This window comes from Lissotriton helveticus, chromosome 3_1 (genome assembly GCF_964261635.1).
Source record: "Lissotriton helveticus chromosome 3_1, aLisHel1.1, whole genome shotgun sequence".
In the NCBI taxonomy this organism is placed as follows: Eukaryota; Metazoa; Chordata; class Amphibia; order Caudata; family Salamandridae; genus Lissotriton; species Lissotriton helveticus.
In genome coordinates, this window is record NC_136061.1 from 673,323,549 (window position 1) to 673,345,897 (window position 22,349).

The window sequence follows — 22,349 nt, forward strand, 5'->3', positions numbered from 1 at the left end:
ATTGAGTTTCTGTGTTTTATGTACAGTTAAATTTGATGAGAGAGGTGGGAACCGCGTACAGAAATTAAGGAGACTTGAATCACGCATGATTATTCAATACAAAACACTGGTTCCTAATGGCCATAACTGTGATGAAGAGATGGAAGTACATTTGGGTTAATTGGTTTTTATATTATGATTCTGACTTCATTGAGCGCTCTGTAGGTTTGACCTGTAGTATTCCTATCGGAGATTCAGTATGAAAACATGTCGTATAGTTCAAGATTTTAGGCCCTTGTTTGTTTTTAACCTTGTTGGACTTTGGCCCTTAGGGCAGGTTCACCCCTAGACTTTTTGCGTGAAATGGTGACCTGGCAATGGTGATTTTTGGGATTCTGCGCACTTTCACTGTGTCCCAGTGGAAAGTGCGTGCGCACTCTGAGTGCATGTGCTGAGCTAGGCCTGCCCGCCCATAGGAATGCATGGGGAATGTATGTGTCCCTGGTAGTTCCTGATGCGTGGGGTGTACAGGCTTGAGTCTGGTATGTGTGAACTCGTGTGAGTGAATGCTGCGCAATGGTGTATGCAGCATGTATGTGTCTAGTAGCGAAGCGCCATTTCTAGACATGGCTGTACGTGTGCTGTGAGGGTGCTGGCGTGTGATTGGCTGGAGCTGGCTGGCATGCCAGGCTCCAGGAAGCCTGGATGGGTCTGCCCGGTGGTGAGGGGGAGATTAGCATGAGTGATGTGTGGGAGGAGTGTACCTGTGTCCTGGATGGGCTGGGTTTTCCCCACACAATGCTGGCTCCGCCCCCCTGTGGTGTGTCTAATGACCCAAGCCCTGCCAGTGAATAGAGAGGGTGGTTGAGGTAAACAGAGTACTCAAGAACCAGCTGCGACTGGTTCCGCCCCCACTCTGCACCCTCAGACAAAGGAATGCACTGTATAAAAATGGGGCTGTGTCCCCACTGAAGTTGTTCTCTTCCAGGATCCTGAGGGGGCTGTTGTTGCTGCTGGGCCAGAGGACCGCCACTTGGGGTGTCTCCCTGCCTGGAGACCCAGTGTGCTGGCTCTGGGCCCAGCCTTGCCCCCCCTGCCTTGCTGAAGGACGTTTTGTGGACCCTTATCTATAGCTAGCGCTGGTGAGCGCTTTCTGAGGTTCCTAGCGCCTGGGAGCGCTTTGTTTTCCTTCTAGCGCCTAACAGCGCTTTATTCTGCCTATAGCGCTTGGGAGCGCTTTGTCTACCCTAGCGAGTGCCACCTCGCTGATTTGTAGTTACTTTGTCGCCTGGCAGGTGCCCACCCTGCCAGGGACCTTGTTGCCCGTTTTCGTTCTTCCCTCGAGGGTGCCGACCCCTCGGTAAATTCGTCCCCCGCCTAGAAGTGCTGGAGACGGGCCGCCGCGCTGCCCGCGACGACCCGGAAGTGTTCCTGCCGGCCGGCCAATGAGGGAGTAGGCCGACCGGAAGTCCCGCCCCGCACCCGCGACCTGGAAGTCAGGCAGGCCGGGGGCAGGACAGAGAGGCAGGCGGAAGCTGCTGCCTGCAGGGCGAGCCCCGAGGGAGAGACAGAGCCTGGACGTGTGCCCCGGGCGGAGCACGGAGGAGGAGTTCCCCGCCCGCCAGGAGTCAGAGGCAGAAAGTGCTGCAGCCTGCAGAGACCGGTGAGTGCCCGGGAGGGGAGGGGGCGTCGGGGCGCATTTTCGGTGCCCGCCCCTCCCCCTAGTAAAAGGCTCGTGGGGGCCTTACCTGTTGCTGGAGCCGGCGAGGCTCAGGGCAGCAGTTGTTTTGAGAGCCCGAGAGGCTCGTGTGGGCATTACTTGGTTCACTGAGTCCCCAGGAGGGGGACTCCAACTACGCCCCCATTTTGTGTCCGGAGCCCGGAAAGGGGCTCCAGGCCTGGTGTGCAGAGCCCAGTGGGGCTCAGGGGGGCATTTGTTCTTCGAGGCGCAACGAGGCTCCATCTTTTTGGGTTTGAGCCCTGAGAGGCTCCTGAGTGCCCACATTGTGTTTCAGAGCCCAGAGAGGCTCAGTGGAGGCATGTGGTAGCGTGAAGAGCCCAGCGAGGCTCAAGGGGAAACAAGTGCTTTTTGCAGAGCCTGAGAGGCTCCAACGTTGTCCCCCCCCAGCATTGCTTCCCAGCTGCCCAGCACTTTGTGGGCAGCTGCCACGTTTAGGCCCTGACATTGGGACACAGGGACCGCCACAGGTGGTGGCTAATGTGGATTTTGCGCTATTGTGTCTCCTTTTCTTGCACCTCTGAATGTGTTTTTTATGCGTCATGTGCTTTGCTTTTACACCGCTGAATGTAGGTTCTGCATCATGTGTTTCCTTTTCCTGCACCTCTGAATGTGTTTTTATGCGTCATGTGCCGTTACACCTCTGAATGAATGTCATGCATTGCATCATGTGTATGTTCTTACACCCCTACAGGTATTGTGATACATAGGTGGTTGTTTTCTCCCTAGTACAGGTGGTGCTAGTGAGATCCTGGTTACCAGTAATTACTGGTTGTGCGCTCTATTGTTATATTGTGTGCTATTTTGTGCTAAGTGCTATTTCTGAAAGTGCTACTTCTGATTCCTGACAGTGGTCCAGGTGGCCCTGTCTTGTAAATATCCCCTTGTAAATTCTGCCCGTGCCTCTGGCACATTGTAAAGTGCGTGTTTTATCTAATGTGTTTTGGTGTAATACAAAGGCTATTTTTATATAACCTTGTGTGGAGTTTCCTTTGTGGTGGGCCTTTGGTTGTTGTTGCTGGGGTGCGTGCGCAAATACTTAACCTACATCGCCTCCAAGTTTAGCCTTGCTGCTCGCGCCACGTTACCTAGAGGGTGAGTAGGGGTTATCTTGGCGTGTAACTCCCTTGCCCTGACTTGGTAGTGGTGGTCTCTGACTGACTTTGGCGAGAGCCCTGGCCAGCCGGGGATCCCATTTCCAACAAACCTCTTTTTGTTTTGTAATCTAGTTTGGTAGGATTCACTGTGGCAGCTTACTAGTTTTATTTGTTTTGATTCACTGGTCCCTTTTTTCTTTATCACTGATCACTTTTTTATTTTTATTTTTTCAGGGTTTGATTGAGTTAAACTGTGTTGAGCAACTTATCGACCCTTTGAGAAATTTACAATGAGACGACATTGGAACTGGGAACTCGACATACAATAATGTTTGGTGGCCACATGGGCATTTTTCTTTGACAAATCATGTATTCTTTAGATTTGCTTTCCATTATATTTGATTAGCCCACTGGGGCAGAATGCAACCTTCAGTTTGCTTTATAAAATGGGAAACAATATGAAATATAGGTACATAATGTAAAGCCCTCTCAGGCATTTTATTGTCAAACCAGCAATAATCATCCCCTTTTTCCTATTGTCCAATAATGGATTGGGTCTTCATCTTTTGACTCTGTGCAAATTTACCCTTAACCCTGATTTCGAAATATTTGCAAATGCAATAATATTATTTCATCACAGCGCTGACTTAAGCGCACAGTATTTTGTTTATGTTCATTTTTACACGGACCATGTGACTGGGAGTATATGTATCAGTTTCCTATTACCCTGTTTACTACTCGTGACCAAGGGGGAGGAGCCCCGAAACGCGTCGAGTTTGTTGATGCTTTCTGCTATCTCGGCTGATTAAAATTCTTTAAACACGCAATCCGTGTTCGTGCCTCATACTGTCCCAGGATTGAGCGGACTTGAGTGTGATTGATTGAATTGTTGGGCTCGCTGCCCGGCACGAACCACTGTTGCTGCGGGAGGGTCCAAGCGGAGCACGGCGTCTTGCAGTGCAGTTTCTTGGTATATATATATATATATATATATATATATTACCTACTGGCGGTCGCCAGTAGGTATATATAGTTAGGATTTTTTCTCTATGGGTTTTTTGAAAATTCTATGTCTAATAACTTTGGCGTTTGTGGACGGAATTGGCTGAAATTTTCAGGAAAATGGCACATTTTGTTTCTGGGCATCCCTTGAAAATTTGGGGGGGGGTCGTCAAGGGGGGGCCGAGAAAAAAGGGGGGTCCCAAAACGTGTTTTTAACATTGAGTTTTCCATAGGGCGGTTGGCCTCACTTTTAGCCCGAACGGCTGAATGGATTTGCACGAAACTTGGCAAAATTGTAGGGACTGGTAGCCCGATGTGCCTTTTGTAGGTCTCAATATATGTGCTGCAGTGGATTTTGAGAAATTAACGTTTAAAAAAAGATATATATCTGTAACAGCGGACCGGGCAGCGCTCCAGTACGCGTACTTTTCGCGCAACGGAGCTTTGTGAAGCGAAGCTGATTGGTTCTCCGGCGTCTGTCAACATTCCAAACAGTCCGTAGCGGCCGCCATCTTGTCTCTCGGTAGGATCGAGAGACAAGAGGAGGCCAAAGCGAAGGGGCAAATGACCATAAGGGGGCATAGTACATTGTCGCTCACCCCCTAGGTTTGATGTGGAGGTTTTAAAAGGGCCCCGCGGGGCAAAAAAAAATAAAAATAATAATAATCGAACAGCTGAATGGATTTGCACGAAACTTGGCAAAATTGTAGGGACTGGTAGCCCGATGTGCCTTTGCTAGATCTCAATATATGTGCTCCAGTGGATTTTGAGAAATTAACGTTCAAAAAAAGATATATATCTGTAACAGCGCACCGCGTACTTTTCGCGTTACGGAGCTTTGCGAAGCGAAGCTGATTGGCTCTCCGGTGTCTGTAAACATTCCAAACAGTCAGTAGCGGCCGCCATCTTGTCTCTCGGTAGGATCGAACAGCTGAATGGATTTGCACGAAACTTGGCAAAATTGTAGGGACTGGTAGCCCGATGTGCCTTTGCTAGGTCTCAATATATGTGCTTCAGTGCATTTTGAGAAATTAACGTTCAGAAACAAGATAAAATTATATGTGTATTACCTAGCTGTTGCTAACACCAGTTAGCGACGGCTAGTAGAAGATAGCGACCATCTTGGGCCCCACTTTGCATGTGAGTGATATTTATCACTAATGACATGCAAAGTGGGCATGCCAAGATGTTAGCGACTGGAAACAGTCGCTAACATCGCTATCTCCTATTATCAACTTTTGGAAATATTCGAGATAAGCGCGAATATCTCCAAAAGCTACCACCTGCCCTGAGCAGTTCTTAGCCATGTTATCCAATGGGAGGTGGATAACATGGCTAAGAGCATTAGCTCGGTAATGCATGAATATCGCTGAGTTTTCAGCGATATTAATGCATTGCGGTCGTTTTTTATCGTATTTCCGATAAACCTTGATAATAGCAAGGTTTATCTGCGATAATTTCTGACGGTAAAAAAATCGTTGCTAAGCATCGTTAGGGATAAATATCGCTTAACTTTGGTAATATGCCCCAACGTCTGTTAACGTTCGATTCGAAGGAAATCAGGAAGTGTTGAAAAACATTGTCTGCGCCATCTTGTCTTTTTTCAAATGCCACACTTTTGTCGTGCACGGCAGCCATTTTAGATGCCTTGACCAGACCCACTCTGTGCACGCTGTCGATCCTTAGCATGGCTCCCCACCCTCGCAAGCATCTCCCCCAGGCAGTGGTCACCCCCGCTCTCTGTCTTATGCATGGGTAATAAACCTCCCCCATCTGCGCTGCTCTTCCCTGAGAATCACACCCTGTGCCCGCCCGACACCTCCCTTTCGCCCTATTCACTACCGCACCCTCTGATACTCCTTTTCCTCTGTGTCCGATTGTCCAGGCTGGTCCTAGGGTATCAGCTAGCCCTGCAGATGTAGTTTATGGCCACAGCTGTAAAGAATCACCCCTCTTCAAAGGAGTTATAGTAGATCAAGGCCCACACTCGATGAGATCCGTCACAGCAGAAGCGTTGCTATTATCTGAAAACCATCCTGTATTGTGATTGGGGAGGGGACCGAGCCTGAAGCGGAAGATTCCAGGGATGACTCTTTGTACATCAAAGTTTTTACAATTATGTGTCACATTAAAAATATATAGCACTCCGACAAAGTAGTAAGATTATAAAACTTTAATAATTTATAAATATATACAAGAAAACAAAAATAGTAATAACATATAAACATTTTTAGGGAAAAACAACGAAGTAGCGGTCGGCTGTGCGAATAGTCCCAACGCAGCACAACGTCCAGATTTCCGGCGTGGGGCGTCGCGGGGGGTGGGTCATCAGTAGCAAACTGTTGTGCGAATAGTTCCAAGGCAGCAGAACGCGCTGAAATCTAGATGACACTAAAGTGATGTCTAGTAAGTTGCCACCCAGCAAATAACGGCATGGGGCGTCGCGGGGGGTGGGTCATCAGTAGCAAACTGTTGTGCGAATAGTTCCAAGGCAGCAGAACGATGGCACCAAGGTGATGTCCAGTAAGTTGCCGCACTGGTTTTGGTATCCTACAATGCTGCTCCGAATAACGGCGCGGGGCGCCCCGGGGGAGGCGGTGAACGGGCCTGTCCAGGTGGAGTGTCATCTGTTGTAGTGGGGCGCCCCTTTACCGTTTCAGTTGCCATTCCGTCCGTTTTTGGTCCACTGTGTCAAAAGCCGCAATTCAGCTGAGTTGCGCCCACTCTTGCGGTGCAGCGATAGGCGGCTGTCACAGGACTCTCAAAATGGCGGCAGGCTGTTTCCTTTTTGGGCCTGGTCCACTGAAATGGCCCTGGGACACCTTGGAAATCGGACGCTTGTCTGCTAGGTCTTGGACTCCATTCTCGAAAGCGTCCCCTCCGCCTTGAGAATTCATCAAAAGTTTTGGGGGCTCCGACTCCTGCAGGCTTCTGGTGGGGAGCGGCTGCCATGATTGCTCGCGGAATGACCACGACTGAGCTACGAGATGGTGGTGCTTTCATGCTGACGCCAGCTTCAGTCTGAAACATCCAGAAACAAGGTGGGGCTTTCATCGTTTGGGGAAAAAAAAAAGTTTTCATCCTATGAAAAGTGTTGTTTTTAGGTCACATGATCATGCCTTCCATCATTAGGAAACCAAAAGTAAAATGAACCAATGAAAAGTTTTATAAACAAGTCACATGACCTGTTATGCGGCATAGGGTGTAAAATGCGGAGAAAATACGTTGGTACGTGAGGCGGCGTCAATGTGGAGGCTTTAAAAGGGCCCCGCGGGGCAAAAAAACAAAAATATTTTTTGTTTTTTTTGCGTGGGTAGCGCCCGGTACGCGTACCGGGAAGCGGTCGGAGGAGCGTACTATGAGGAGAAAAGAAAGACAGGGTATAAACATTTTGGCAATTTTGTTATAAATGGAAGGTAGTTCTGAAAAGAACTGTTTTTTTATTCTTTTTCTTTTTTTTTATTTTTTTTATGAATTTTCTGAACAATTTTTTGATTTTTTTTTGGATTTTTGAAAACTATTTTGTGTTTTTTTTGTGTTTTGTAAGGGGGAAATAACAAAAAAGCAGGGTTAGAACATGTCTCAACAGGAGCAAAAAAAAATAAAAAGGATTCATTGTTTTCTCATCTTGTAGCATTTATGATTTTCTCCAGCTCGGTTAATCAAAGTAATACTCTTCTCTCCATAAGCAATAGTTCCTCCACAATATATACAAACTATTTTGTAGTGTGCAAAAGGAGCTTGAATATTGGGGATTATTTCTCGGCCTTCTGGTCCGGCGAATGAGCTTTGACCCCTGTTGGTGCTGGGGATGACATCTGGGGGGTTGGCAGCAAGATCCCTTACTTGTGCTTGGGAAAGATTATTGGGATGCCATCGCTCCATGTGGCGAATCATTGTATGATTGCCAAAGCTGTATTTCTTGTTGGGGTTGCCACGAGAAAGTATATTTTTGCAAATCAAACAAGACACCTGGGGTGCATTGACCTTCTTTTGTCCAGGTGGAATTTTAAAGAATTGCCATATGTAGTGGTCTTTAATATGGCTCTGCCTTGGTGTTTCTGGCAGGAACTGCCTTACTTGCTCTTCCTCCTCCTCCTCCTCTTCGTCCTCATTATCTTCCTCTCTACCAAAGTCCAGTGTTGGTGGTGGTCCTTTTGGTGGTGGTGGTGGTGGTGGTGGTTGCTGAGAAGCACCAGCTGCAGCTATTACAGAAGCCATTGTGAAAAATAGGTCTTGCTCTCTGGAAATAGAAAGTAAGAATGAGGTAAAAAGAAGGAGGGGTTTTCATCATTTGAGAAAAAAAAATAGTTCTAAACCAATGAAAAGTGTTATTTTTAGGTCACATGACCAAGCCTAACAACATTATGAAACCAAAAGTGAAATGAACCAATGAAAAGTGTTATTAACAAGTCACATGACCTCTCACGCTTATGTTACGCGCTGCGGAACACGCCCCGGATAGCTTCCGGGTCGCTGCGCTTCGCGCCTTGGTCCGCGCCCCGGAGCACTTCCGGGTGCGCTAACGCGGTACGTCATAAGACGCATTACGCGGTAACGCGATACGTCGCGCTTACGCGACGCGCCGTGGATCGCTTCCGGGGAGCTGCGTTTCGCGCATCGGTCCGCGCCCAGGAGCACTTCCGGGTGCGCTAACGCGGCGCGTCATAAGACGCATTACACGACAACGTGATACGTCACGCTTCCGCGACGCGTCACGATAATGATTTCTAACGTGGCAGTTGCGCTAACGGAACGTTTACCGGTTCGCGGACCGGGTCGCGGCATCAAATTGAGCTAACGGGAAGCTTCTTACATCATTAGGAAACCAAAAGTGAAATGAACCAATGAAAAGTGTTATTACCAAGTCACATGACCTGCTGTGTTTACGTTACGCGCTTTGCAGGGCCTCCCGGTTTGCTTCCAGAAACCTGTGCTTTGCGACTCGGTAAGCGTACCAGTTCGCTAACGTAGCACGTCATATGACGTATCACACGACAACGCGAAACGTCATGCGGACGGGAGGCGTGATGATGTTGTTTTCTAACGCGGCAGTTGCGGTAAAGAAACGTTTATATGCTCGCGGTCTATTTCGCGGCATCAGGGTCAGCTAACGGGAAGCTTCCCGATTCGCGAAGCGGGAACGAAGAAAAAAAAAATATTAAAAAAAAAAGTTATTAATAAACATATAAAATATATTTTTGGATTTAAAGAAGAATACATTTTACAGGTATAGATATTAGCTTTTAAAAAACCAATGAAATTCACTGAAAAAACCATAGGTTATAGACCATATATAGTTAGGAATTAGCATTTACAAAACCTTGAAAATTCACTGAAAAAACCATAGGTTATAGACCATATATAGTTAGGAATTAGCATTTACAAAACCTTATTTTACTCACACAAAACCATTGAAATTCCATATATAGTTAGTTGCACTAACTATATATCGCGCACCCGCAATCCACTGCTGATGATGTCACATATTACATCATTCATGACATGGTCAGTGACATCACTGATGACATCTCAAATGACATCACTGATGACAATACTGATGACATCTCATTTGACATCAATGACCACATCACTGATGATATCATTCATGTGACAATACAATGCATCTCCTCACATTTTAATATAACCTCTGTTACACCCAGTGTTAAATACAGAGTATAATTTTTGAAACCATTGACACACCAATACTAGTTACTACATACACACTCACTGATTCCTATGTCTACACACACATTCACTCATTCACCCATACAATCATTCATACATACAATCACTCATCTTTACAACACTATCATATGCACTCATACACCTATACAGACACTCACACTCTGCCACTCATCCATGGAGTTACTCACACACCTAGTCAGTCCTGTAAAGAATCAATCACACTTCCATTTTCTAATCTATACAGTTAAACATAGAGCACCTTACATTTTCAAACATATACTAACACATACTTACTCTCTTATACAATCATTGATACAAGTACACATTGATCTGCACAGAGTCACACACCTCCCAGCCAGCCACACACACACTCAGTCTCCCATACAAATACTTGGACAATCAATCAATAACCCATATAGTTACTCATATAGCTACTGATCAACACATGCAGCAGTTTACAGAACAACAGACATAATGATGCACAAATTAAGACAGTTTAGTCACTAACCCATGCACTCAGTGAGACACATTTAATCACTCACTCATACATTCAGTCATGCACCTACTAAATCCTTCGTCCAGACACTTATACTTCCACTCATTCTTCAATATGTAAGACATATTTTAACTTTACAGAAACATACAGTCACTGGATGTTGTCATCAGTGATGTCATCAGTGATGTCATCAGTGATGTCACTGACCATGTCATGAATGATGTAATATGTGACATCATCAGCAGTGGATTGCGGGTGCGCGATATATAGTTAGTGCAACTAACTATATATGGAATTTCAATGGTTTTGTGTGAGTAAAATAAGGTTTTGTAAATGCTAATTCCTAACTATATATGGTCTATAACCTATGGTTTTTTCAGTGAATATATATATATATATATATATATATATATATATATATACACACACACACACAAACCCCCGCCCCCAACCCCCCCCCCCCCACCTACTGGCAGTCGCCAGTAGGTAGTTATAGTTAGTACATAGTTTCCATAAGAAACTTGTTTTTTGTTGTGCTACTGCTACTAACTTTGGTGCCCATAGGCAAATCTTCACAAAACGTTCAGAACTAGTTTGCCTCTCACTGTAGCTGCTGCCTAGAATGTTTCAGGGGTTTCATCTTGTAGGGGCGGAGAAAAAGGGTGGGCCCCAAAATGCCTTTTACCCATGCAATTTCCCATGGCGAGTTAACACCCAACTACAGCCCGTATCACTGGACTGAATTACACCAAATTTTGTGGAAAGCTAGATCTTGGTCAAGAAAGATCTTTTTGTAATCTGGTGTTAAACCATTCAGTAGTTTTGGAGTTATTAAAGAAAATACAGGGACCCCATCTGGAGATAAAATCTTTTTTTTTTTCATTTTGCCGTGGATATCGGCTAAATAAAAAAAACAAGTATGGTTTCCTGCACTAGATTTTATGCCTCTTGAGTTGGTCAGGTCCTCAGGGAAAGAGAGGAGGGGGGGGGGGGGGGCAATACATATATTTAGGGGGAGCGGAGGTGCATAAGGCCTCCCACCCCGACCAATTTTGGCCTCGTGGACCCCACCCCTTACAAATAATTGGGAGGGGGCTGCTTGGCCCCCCTCCTGGGACGATTTCTGCCCAGGGACCACATCCCAAGGGGACCAGTCAGAATTAGAATGTGGAGGGGGCGAGCAGCCCCACTCCTGGAGCCATGAATTGCCCTGGGGACCCATCTCCTATGGCCAACTCTGCTATGTCCTGGAGTGCCCACCCCCGGGACATAGCTGTTTTACTGCCCACACTGGTACGGGCAGGGAAACCTGTGTTTGCTCACCCTTGGCTGGAGCAATTTCAAAACTCCCCCCAAGCGAGAGCAGATATGACGTCTGCACCCAGCTGGCGAAAGCTTTAAAAATGCTCCAGCCAGGTGGGAGTGGACTTCAGATCTGTTGTGATATGGGCAGGGATACAGATCTAAATACTGCTCGGTCCTACCAGCATTTTTAAGCTGCGCCCTGCGGGCGGGAGCAATGATGGTTCCCACAGAAGGCTGGGAGCCGGTTGGGGCCACAGGGGCTACCACCGCAGCTCAAGGATGCAGTGGGTGCCCTTGATGGGCTTCGGGGCACCCACTGTTTCCTATCCAGGCCTCAGAGGATGGGGATCCTCGTCACCGAAATTGGCCCAGTGAGGGGGACCGCACAGCCCCGCTCCCCTTGAGTAATTGGCCAGGCCCTGGGGGAAGGGGTCCCACATTGGCCCGGGCAGGTGGACTGCGTGCCCTACTCCTCCTTTGAAAAATTGGCGGGCCCCAGCGGTTGGGGTCCCCTGGACAAAACTGACCATAGGAGGGGGGCTGCGTGCCCCTCCCCTTTACAATATGACCGGATGTTGGGAGATAGGGTCTCTGGGCCGAAATTGGCATGGGGAGGATGTGTGTGTGCAAGCGAAATGGCACAGAGTCAAAAAGAGAGAAAAACGGCACAACACAGGAAAGTCACAGAGAAATTGTGAAATGAGTGAGAGAAATGGCAAAAAGAGCAGGAGCCAGGGCAACAAGGGCCTCGATCGGTAAGAGAACTGGTCGCAAGTAAGTCCAGGGGAGATTGGGCCTCTGCACCTGCTTAATCCTGATAGAGGCTGGAGAAAGAATTTCACTGGGTAAAAGGGGTGGCGTCAAAGCCGAATCTGTGTATATTATAAATTTATAATTAATAAGTCTGTTTGACAGACGAGGCGTCAAAAAGCAGATTTAAAAAGCATTAAGAACCTAGGGTTAAGGCCAGGGGTGAATTTGCTTGGAACATGGTGGGACTCATGGCTGGTTGATGGTGATTTGAGGGGCGCTTAGCGGGTATGTCCTTGATTGCGTTATACGTGATTGCTGCTACCTGTACTTCTTCTACTAATACTGTTTATACGATTTTTGCACGCGGAGGTGGGAGGGGCCGGACAACCAGATCGAGGGCCCTTCTCCTGTATTTTTTCTCTTCTTTTTCTCTTTTTCTTCTCTGTATTTCGGGTCTCTTATTTAGGGCGACAGGCACGCTGCTGGGGGGGTAGGCCGTAGCCTTTTGCAGGGGTGCAGGGTTGAGGGATGGGTTTGTTATTTTGTTCTATCTTTGTTTTTATGGCCCTTTGCTCTTTTCCTTTTTCGATGTCGTCGTCTTCCATGTCTCCCATGTTGTGTTTCGCCTTGAGGGGTGGGGCTAGTTCGCCATGATTGCTTAGTGTTATTGCATCTATCCTGACTCGTATACCCCCTCCCCGGTCTTTTTCATTTATGTACATCACTGGCGTAAAATCTTTTGCTTTAGATAGCTGTATTAGGGGTGTGTGTGATTATGCGACATTGATTTTCATTTTATTTTTCGTTATTACAAAATGAACCGTCTCAGCTCCTTATTATCGCATGGTACTTTAATTATATGATATATCCTGGATGCTACTCAGCCTTTGAACTCCGGACCGCTGTATGTTTTTATATTACATTCCTTTTTAATCGATTTGAATAGCGGCCGGCCGGACTGGTTGTAGGCCCATGCTTGTATCTCCGTACTATAACAATAAAGGTTCTATTGTAAAGATGAGACACTCCAGAAGTAGTTTAGATGAGATTTATTAACCCAACAGGGAGGCAAGTCATCCACATCCAAGACCTAGTGAACAACTGACTGACCAAGTTACATTCTATAGTGACATGGATGCATTCTCAAGAAGGAATGCATATACTTAAAGTCATAGTTACAACACATCTCCCTTATTATAATTGAAATGATAAAAATTAAGGAAAATTGATCTTGAATTATAAACAAACTTGAAGTAATATGGAACTTATCCAAAAGGAAATTATTTACAATAATAATCTTGAAGATACACAGGAGATCTCTTATTTCTAGTGTTTGTTTCACGAGGTAAAACTGGCATATCGTGAGATGGTAAAGATGTACATTTTTCTGAAACATGTTTCCCCATACATTTTCCTGAAACATGTTTCTCTAACTCTCTATCAGCAACTGGAACTTTTGGAACAGGTTCTATAATGTCATTATCTCCCTCCTTACATTTTGACAAACGTGACATGCTCCAAACATCTCCCCCAGTAAGCATAACTACATTCTTCATAACTTTGACTATACGTCTTGGTCCAAAGAATTTGGATTTGCCTTTGGAAGACCACACACCCTTTCTGACAAAAACAAAATCTCCAACTTTCCAAAGAGGATCTTTCGCTCCTTTCAAAGCATCAAACCTGTGTTTGTATTTACTTTGGTAATTCTTCAATCTGGAATCATTGAGAATTGTGCCTCTATCTTTTACTGATAACCATAGGGGATTAAGTTTGGAACCTGCCATTCTACCTCTAAGTTTCTCAAAAGGTGAAACACCAGTAACGCTATTGGGGGTGTTCCTGTGTGCCCACAGTTTTTCTCTGAGAATGGGTTTCAAGGGAAGACCTCTTTCGCAAGCAGTCTGTGCACATGCTCTAATCAATCTATTCATACTCTCCACTAATCCATTCGCCTGTGGAGAATAAAGAGCTGTCTTATGATGTGTGATAGATAAATCTTTGAGAAAATCAGACATTTCTAGGGAGGTGAATTGAACACCATTATCAGAAATTAAGGTGTCAGGAATCCCTTCACAGGTGAAAGCATCTCTTAAAAATTCAATCACATTCTTACTTGACACAGTTCCCATACAAGAAGCAGACAACCACTTTGAAGTGTAATCTACTAGAACAACTACAAATCTCTCTGAAAGACTAAGATTCTCAAAAGGTCCAATAATATCAATCGCAACTTTAGACCAAGGACGTACGGGTATGGCAACAGGGGAAAGGGGTGCAGTGTTCAACTTCCTTGATTTGTCATTACCTGCGCATAAATGGCAATCTTTAACAACAGTTTCAACTTCACGGTCCAGCTCAGGCCACCAATAGGATTCTCTGACTCTAGCTTTTGTGAGGCTGCGACCTAAATGTCCCTCATGAGCTAGGTTAATTATCTTTTCTCTCATCCTGAGAGGGGGAATCAGCCTGCTGCCTCTAAACAACTCACCCTGAACTATGTTCAGTTCATCTCTTATATTCCAATACCCTTTGGCAGCATCTGGAACTTCTTTCAGGATAGGCCATCCATAGACTGTTGCCTCTAATATAAAATTCCTGGCTGGGTCATCAGAAAAACATTCTTTCCATTCTGTCTCATTCAAAGCAGATTCTCTTACCCATGAAACAGTGGCAAAATCTGGGTCATGCGTGACTAACTTGTCAACAGGCAACCTTGAAAGAAAATCAGCGGGAACATTCTTCGGACCCGGTAAGTACTCAACACAAAAATTGTACTCCATGAGTCCTTCGACCCATCTCTTAATTCTGGGAGTTGTACATTCAACATTCCTACAAGAGAATAGTTGTACTAAGGGTTTATGGTCAGATCTTACCACAAATGGTAAACCCCATAAATAAAATCTGAAATGTTTGATCCCCCAAAAACAAGCTAAAGCCTCACGCTCGATGACTGAATAACGTTCCTCTGTACCCTTCAAAGAACGGGATGCAAATCCAATTACTTTTTCTGAACCATCTACACTTTGTGCCAGAACAGCCCCTAAACCACGCAAACTTGCATCAGTAGACAAAAAGGTCTTTTTGTGAACATCAAAATGCCCCAAGGTTGGCATCTTTGCAATTCCAGACTTGACTGCGTTAAAAGCATCAGAACACTCCTTGTCCCAATTAAAAACTGTTCCCTTCTTTAGGAGAAGTCTTATAGGTTGCATGACACTGGCAAAATTTGGAATAAACTTAGAATAATATTCCGACAACCCATTAAATGACTTTACATGATCTTTGTTAGAAGGGGGCTGCGCTTGAAGAATGGCTTCTGCAAGGTCAATCTTGGGACTGATGCCTTCTCCGGATATATTGTGCCCTAAATATGATACAGATCTGACTCTGAACTTGCATTTCTCTTGTTTAAGGGTTAATCCTGTTTCTTTGAGCCTAGACAAAACAGCAAATAGGGTAATATCATGTTTGCTAATGTCAACACCGTGGACCAAAATATCATCTTGGAAAAACAGTACACAATCAATGCCTGAGAGGACGTTTTTCATAATTCTCTGAAAACAGGCAGCTGCACTGGCTAAACCGAAAGGCATCCTGATGAATCTGTATGCCCCAACAGGGGTGACAAAAGAAGTCAAATGTCTTGACTCTTCATGCAAAAGGACCTGGTGGTAAGCTGCTGACAGATCCATAACGCTAAACAAAGTAGCGCCACCCAATTTGGTAAGAATTTCATTGATATTGGGCAGTGGCTGCCTGTTAACCCAAATTGAACTGTTCAAACTCCTGAGGTCCACACACATTCTAATCTTGGTGCCCTTGTCTTTTGGTGCCAAAACAATTGGCGCAAGCCATTCTGAGGATTCTATCTCCTCAATAATGCCAAGTTTCAACAGTCTGTCAATCTCGATTTGCAGAGGCTTCATCATGAGATTGGGTACTTTCCGAACTTTATGTACTACAGGGTTGGCATTGCCTTTCAAAATTATTTTGTGTTTAAACCCTTTAAGTAAACCAAGATTCTCAGTAAACACCTCAGGAAATTTATCAATAATGTCTGTAAAAATTCCCATATTAGAAACTAACATAACTTGTTCGGTTGCATTGGGATTAAGAGTAATCCCAAGATTTCTCTGATGACGCCATCCTAGGAGATTATCACCTCTTTTTGCGATATAAACTTTACCCACTGTTTCTCTGCCTTTAAATGCAATGGTTTGGATGGAGTAACCTAAAATTTCAATACGTTGTTTGGCATATCCTACCGGATTGATATCAGGAGTCATAAGTTTAATCTTGTCTCCATCGAAATTTGCAAACCAAAATTTATCACTAATAAGGGTAAATAGAGAACCTGAATCAGCAAGTACAGGAACAATCTTGTTAGCAATTTGAATATCACAAGAGGGCATACGTATTTCATCATCATCAACTTGACTCACACCATTAACTGTATCATCTGTAATGCAGTGAATGGATTCTTGAGAATCGGCTTCATCATCATCTATGCAGTTAACTTTGTTACTCTTGCACATCCTAGCATAATGACCCTTCTTCCCACAATTTCTACAAACAGTGCTTCTTGCAAAACAATTTGGGTAATTAGGTCCATGCTTTTCACTACCACATCTGGGACATCTAAATTTGTTTTCTCTACTGAAATTATTGGCATTATAATTTTGTTTAGGTTTTTCTGATTTGAATGTGGTTTTTTCTTGTTTTGGTGGAATTTTATCAACGACAGCAACACTACATTCTGGTTGAGGAATTTGACGAAATTCATGGGTGACACTGGAAACAGGATCATTCTGTGAAGGGCCTTTCCTAATCTCCTTGACCCACGTAGAAGTATGTTCAACGCTTTCAACAATAAGTATGGCCTCTTTCAAATTGGGATTCTTTGATAACAATTTCTCTTGTATTTTGAGATCGTTTGTGCAACGGACGAGCTGGTCACGAATGAGGGAATCAGTCAAGAGTTCGAATTCACAAGTTTGTGCAAGGGATTTGAGCGCTGCTACATAGTTTCCAACTCTCTCACTTTTAGCCTGAACACGCATAAAAAATTTGTGTCTTTCCATGACAATGTTAATGCGTGTACCAAAATGATTTTTAAGGAGGAGTACGCTCATCTCATATACATCCGAAGGTTCACCTGCTCCCCTGCCAATGGGTATCGGGTCTAGACTATCATAAATATTTCTCCCTTCTATACCAAGATTGTTTAGTAGGACAGCCTGCTTCCTAACAGCAGAAAATTTCTCTCCACCAATCGCAAGTAAATATGAGTCAAAAATGGGCTTCCATTTTTTCCATGGCAATATGGGTTCGCCTTGTTCGCTTAAAAATTGAGGAGGTTGATTCATTCCGCTAGCAGTAGATGACATGCTGAAAGGAAACAACTAAACAAACTAAAACAATAAGTTAACCAAATAAGCTAACACAACTATCTAAAATAACAATTTAAAATAAATAGTTAAAATAATAACCATGAGGTTCACAGCCTCTTTTCTGGTGTCACTGCAGTTTCTCTGTGGTATTGCTCTGCTTCAGCTAAATATGTCTTATAATTCCAATACAGTATTCTACACTGTGTTCTGCGTGTCCTTGTTACTTCAGGAATCGCACGGAATTACCATCGGTTTTCCAGATGCTTCCAAACTGGTAACTATTCTCCAAAGGTTACTTTGCTTCAATCAAAAAAATGTTTAACAAATTTTTTTTTTTTTTTTTTTTAAATATATGACTTGCCTCAAATTTTAAGTCGATGTTGTGATATCCGTCAACTTGGATCACTAAGGTATGTGAAATCTGGTTCACAATGTACAAAACAAATGCGGCTTCGTATCTTCCTGAAAGACGGGATCGCTAACACGCTGTTGCCAAGTGACTGATTCGAGCGTCGCACGCTTGCCAGGACGCTTTGCAGATCACTAGGGTAACACGTAGCGCGTGGCGTGCGTCCGGGCTATGATGATGTACGTCGTTTGTGGAAGACGTCACAACAAACGGCAGGCTCGCTCCACAGAACCTGGGCACCTCGCGCTCAAGATTTAAAAGACGCCGAGTGACAAAGGTGGGGATATTTTGAAAATTAAACAATTTTCGGCCAAACAAAATTATAGTAGTACTTGCCGCTGTGTGCCGCTTGTGAAGTCCATCATGTTGAAATCGCGAATGAGATATAAAATCAACGAGGTTTTTCCGTTTTTCTTTTCCTTTTGAAAAAGTCTCATTCAGCATAACATTTTCGTCGCGTTGGGTTCATAGTCGCCTGCTGGGTCCCTCGTCGTCAGTATTGTAAAGATGAGACACTCCAGAAGTAGTTTAGATGAGATTTATTAATCCAACAGGGAGGCAAGTCATCCACATCCAAGACCTAGTGAACAACTGACTGACCAAGTTACATTCTATAGTGACATGGATGCATTCTCAAGAAGGAATGCATATACTTAAAGTCATAGTTACAACAGGTTCTTTAAAAAAAAAAAAAACTAGGGTTACCTAATCCTTTTGGAGAGGTTACTCTTCCTTTCAGTTAGATGTTTGGTGGTCCGAGATATTCATATGGTAGGCCCAAATTTCTGGAACTGGGGTTCACTGTTGAGAGAACATTTTCAGTAGCAAAGATCTGATCAACAATGTGCAACGTCATCGGTACCGCTCTCTAATGCCACAGCGCCCACTAAAACCACAGTCACAAGTTGTTCGTTCAAACACTCTGGGGGTGAAGGGGGTACAGAGATGTTGAGGGGCACACACGCAGGAAGTGGGTAAAGCCGGGGCTCTGAATCTTCAGACTGTTGCCTATAGGGCTGCGCTCCGAGTTAGTTTGAACCTTTCTACACGCTTAAGAGAACCCATCCCCCAGCAAGCACCGGTATAATTATCCTGCATATTCACTGTAATTGCAAGCAGACCATTACACTGTAATCAGATCTCTATGGCCAACTATACATCCCAAATAGGAGCAACAGTGTAAACCCAGGAAGAATGAAAGACATGCACCTCAAGAAGATGCCACCCCAGCACGTGCACCCCAGGATGGTGCCACACAGCAGACACAACCCAAGAAGGTGCAACGTCAGAAAAACACTGTAGAAACAACAATCACAACCTCAGGAACGTTCCAAGACACGCGTCGCAAGGTTTTACAACCCCGGTACTAACACCCCAGAAACGAGCCAGTGCGGTAAGTGCACTTCGGGGCAGTGCCAGTACAGCAGGCATACTTCAAGAACGTGCCATAACAGTACATGCACCACAGAATGGTGCCATGCAAGCAAGCATGCATGCAAGTAAGCACACTTCTGGAAGCTGCCACTGCACGCAGACCAAGGCAGTACCACTCTAGAAGGCGCAGCCCTGGAAGGTGTCACTACAGCAGGTGTACCCCAAGATGGTGCCTCCCCAGCCATGTACACCCCAGGATAGTGACATTGCAGCACACATACCCACACAGCAAGACAGTGCCTCCCCAAAGTACCTACAGCCTAGGTTGGTGCTACTGGAGCACATCACCTTACAAATTGACACCCAAAGAGGTAAACCACAAGTTGGTACCACTCGAGCACATACTCCCAAAGAAGGTTGCTCCACTGAAACTATCCCCAAGGAAATTGCTACCACAGCACAATGAATGGCAACGTAAAGTTAAATGATGAGAAGGATGCAAGAATGGTAACTGAGGGATGAAACACACACGCGAGAAAGGGAACACGAACTACACAAGAGAGACAGCTGGAAAACACACACACTCTCATAGACTGCTTAACCAAAAAGAGAGAAGCAGCACCTGAAAAAGGAACAGTGGAAGGACACTAGTAATGGGTTAATGTCCCAAGGAGGGTACATGTACTAGAAGGTGAAGAAAAGCCCATTGAAGAAGACAAATAGGAAGCAAGCAAATGAGAGTGACAATAAAGCCAACCAACGGTAAGCAATGGGCGGGCTCTAAACCAGCTGTAAGCTAAGAATATGTTTAGCAACAGACAGGGCATGTGCTCTCTTGTTGAGACCTAAAAAGGGATGAGGAATAGGGTTGAGAAAAGGGCAGGGATTGAAACAGATTTTATATTGCAGGTATTTACAATTATAGTGTAAAGGGATGTACAGTGATTTGAAACAGGAGCTACTATTGTCAATTTCCCACAGCACCTCCAGGGCCTGCAACCAGACCTGCCTCCCCAGTGCTTAGTTTAATTTGACCAATTATTGGTTAAGCCCTAATACATGTAAAATATGAGATTCTTATTTCAATTAATTAGTCACTAAAATCAATTTGAGAAACAAATGCCTGATACAAATTAAAAGTTCTAATCGACATGGCAATCTTGTAGTTAAAAACGTAATCTCTTATTATATGAACAGGCAGGTTTGCAAAGCCTAATCAACACATTTCAGGTCATTTTTTCCATTGACAGAACGTCAAATAAACTATTTACTCAACCCACAGGACACGCAATAAGAGTAAGCAACGATTAGCCTCCACCCACTAAATTGCCTTCTGACAGCTCTGTCATACCTACGTCACATTTTAGAAATTATAAAGACATTAAGGGTGGAACCTTCTGAGCAGAAAATAGAATGCAAGTTAGTCAACTAATCTCCCCGACAGGCATGCTAATGGTACATTGCATGGGCATCTCACCTCTGTGGCAACACATCCAGTTCTTAAAATAGAAATAAATAGAAGTGCAGATACTCTGAACCAGGGTACCTGCTTGTTTCTGAGAAGTGCCGGTACTCTCCAATTAAAAGTATTACGTCACTCTTGAAAAGTGCCAGTACTCTGCCTCTCAAAATACAAACGTGCCGGTTACGCAGTACCGGCCCATTTAAAGCACTGAACACATCCAAACTGTGCGCTGGTGACAGCTTCTAACATTGGCCACCAGACAACCCACTCAACTGCCCACCAACTAAGCTGCTGCTACCACACACTGCCAGATCCTTGCCACTATTCAGGAGGGTAACACTTGTGTGATGTAGGGTAGGAAAGACGACTCCAAGCCCATTCCACCCGGAGACAACCAGTGGTGACAAGGATCCACGAGTCGGTCACAGGACTAGAAGTGTCTAAGGTGAACTTGAGTTTCTTTAAGCAACTAAAAACTTGGATATTCGATAAGTAAAGCCCCCCCCCCCCCCGCCCCCTCTCCCCCCAAGCGCCTTGAGACCCTCTGGGTGAGTAGTGCGCTATACAAATTTTCTTACTTGAACTTTACTAACTTCCTCCCAGACCACTTCATGGTACCCAAAAATTCCTCCTCTTAATATACCATCCCTACTGCCAACAGCACCCGCCCCTTTTCAGCTCTGGTCCCCGTGGTGAAACACCTCTTACAGGTGAGTTATCGCACCCCGCCCTGGCCCCCTTTCTAAAACATCACTTATGGGCATGACGCGTATGGGCCCTTTTCTCCTGAGTATTAGCTTCATTCATTCACTCATCCATTCATTCATTTAATCAGTCACTAATTCCGCTATCCATCCATTCATTTAATTACTCTTCCATTCACTCACTCATTCGCTTCTACCTTGATCCCTTTTGCCTCCGCTCCTTTCCTGGCTTCCCTCGGTTCCCGCACCTCACCTGTCCGGTCCTCAGTGTCCCTTCCCAGCTTTCTGCTGCGAGCCGTGGTCCCTCTCCAGCTCAGTCCCGAAGGCAACGTCAGCTTTCGAATGCGGCCAACAGGGCAGAGGGGCGGGATATGCGGGTCAAGCCTCGCCCTCACCCGAAGTGGGAGGAGCTACGTTTCCAAGCTGAGCTTTCTAAGGGGAGTGGGCGGAGTAGTGTACGCCAGAACCGAGCCTTGTTTTTTTTTAGCACTACCTGCATGCCATATATTCCGTAATCCCGTCCTTGGGTAAATGGCACGGTCTCTGCTGCCCTCATGTGTATATACGTGAAACTTCAGTATGCAATACAAAGAGAATTGTTAGGGCTGGCCTTTGAGACAGCTTTCTTATTATAGCACTTATTATTATTTTCACCAAAATATCATACACAATCAGTGGTCAAAGTGGATACAAAAGTAAAGGAACTATGATGCTGCACGTGATGGAGGCGGGGTGAGTGAGTTTGGGGGTGGGGTCAAAGGCGAGGCTAAAAACAAAAACATTCTGTAAACTTTTTTTGGTCTTTTACCTTCCGATAACTACAATTAAAATAACGCACAGCTTAAATGACAAACACGTGCAAGTGGTGCTAATTAGTAAGAAATGCACTATCAGACATTATGCAAAATGTAATGCACCAGAGAGCCACATAATTGAATCCTGTTTG

General features: G+C 44.8%; 1 protein-coding gene across 5 annotated transcripts in view; it reads right to left on the minus strand.

The window, feature by feature from the left end:
• Positions 1-21,787, minus strand: part of GALE (UDP-galactose-4-epimerase) — a 136,114-nt gene extending 114,327 nt beyond the window's left edge. The window contains exons 1-2 of one of the 5 annotated variants that reach the window (XM_078680814.1): positions 21,657-21,747; positions 18,566-18,661 (exon numbers count right to left, since the gene is read on the minus strand). The gene's annotated coding sequence lies outside the window, so the exon portion shown is untranslated. Of the gene's footprint in view, positions 1-18,565; positions 18,662-21,600 lie in introns of all 5 variants that reach the window. The other 4 variants (XM_078680815.1, XM_078680812.1, XM_078680816.1 and 1 more) reach the window with 4 other exon arrangements.
• Positions 21,788-22,349: the final 562 nt, after the last annotated feature.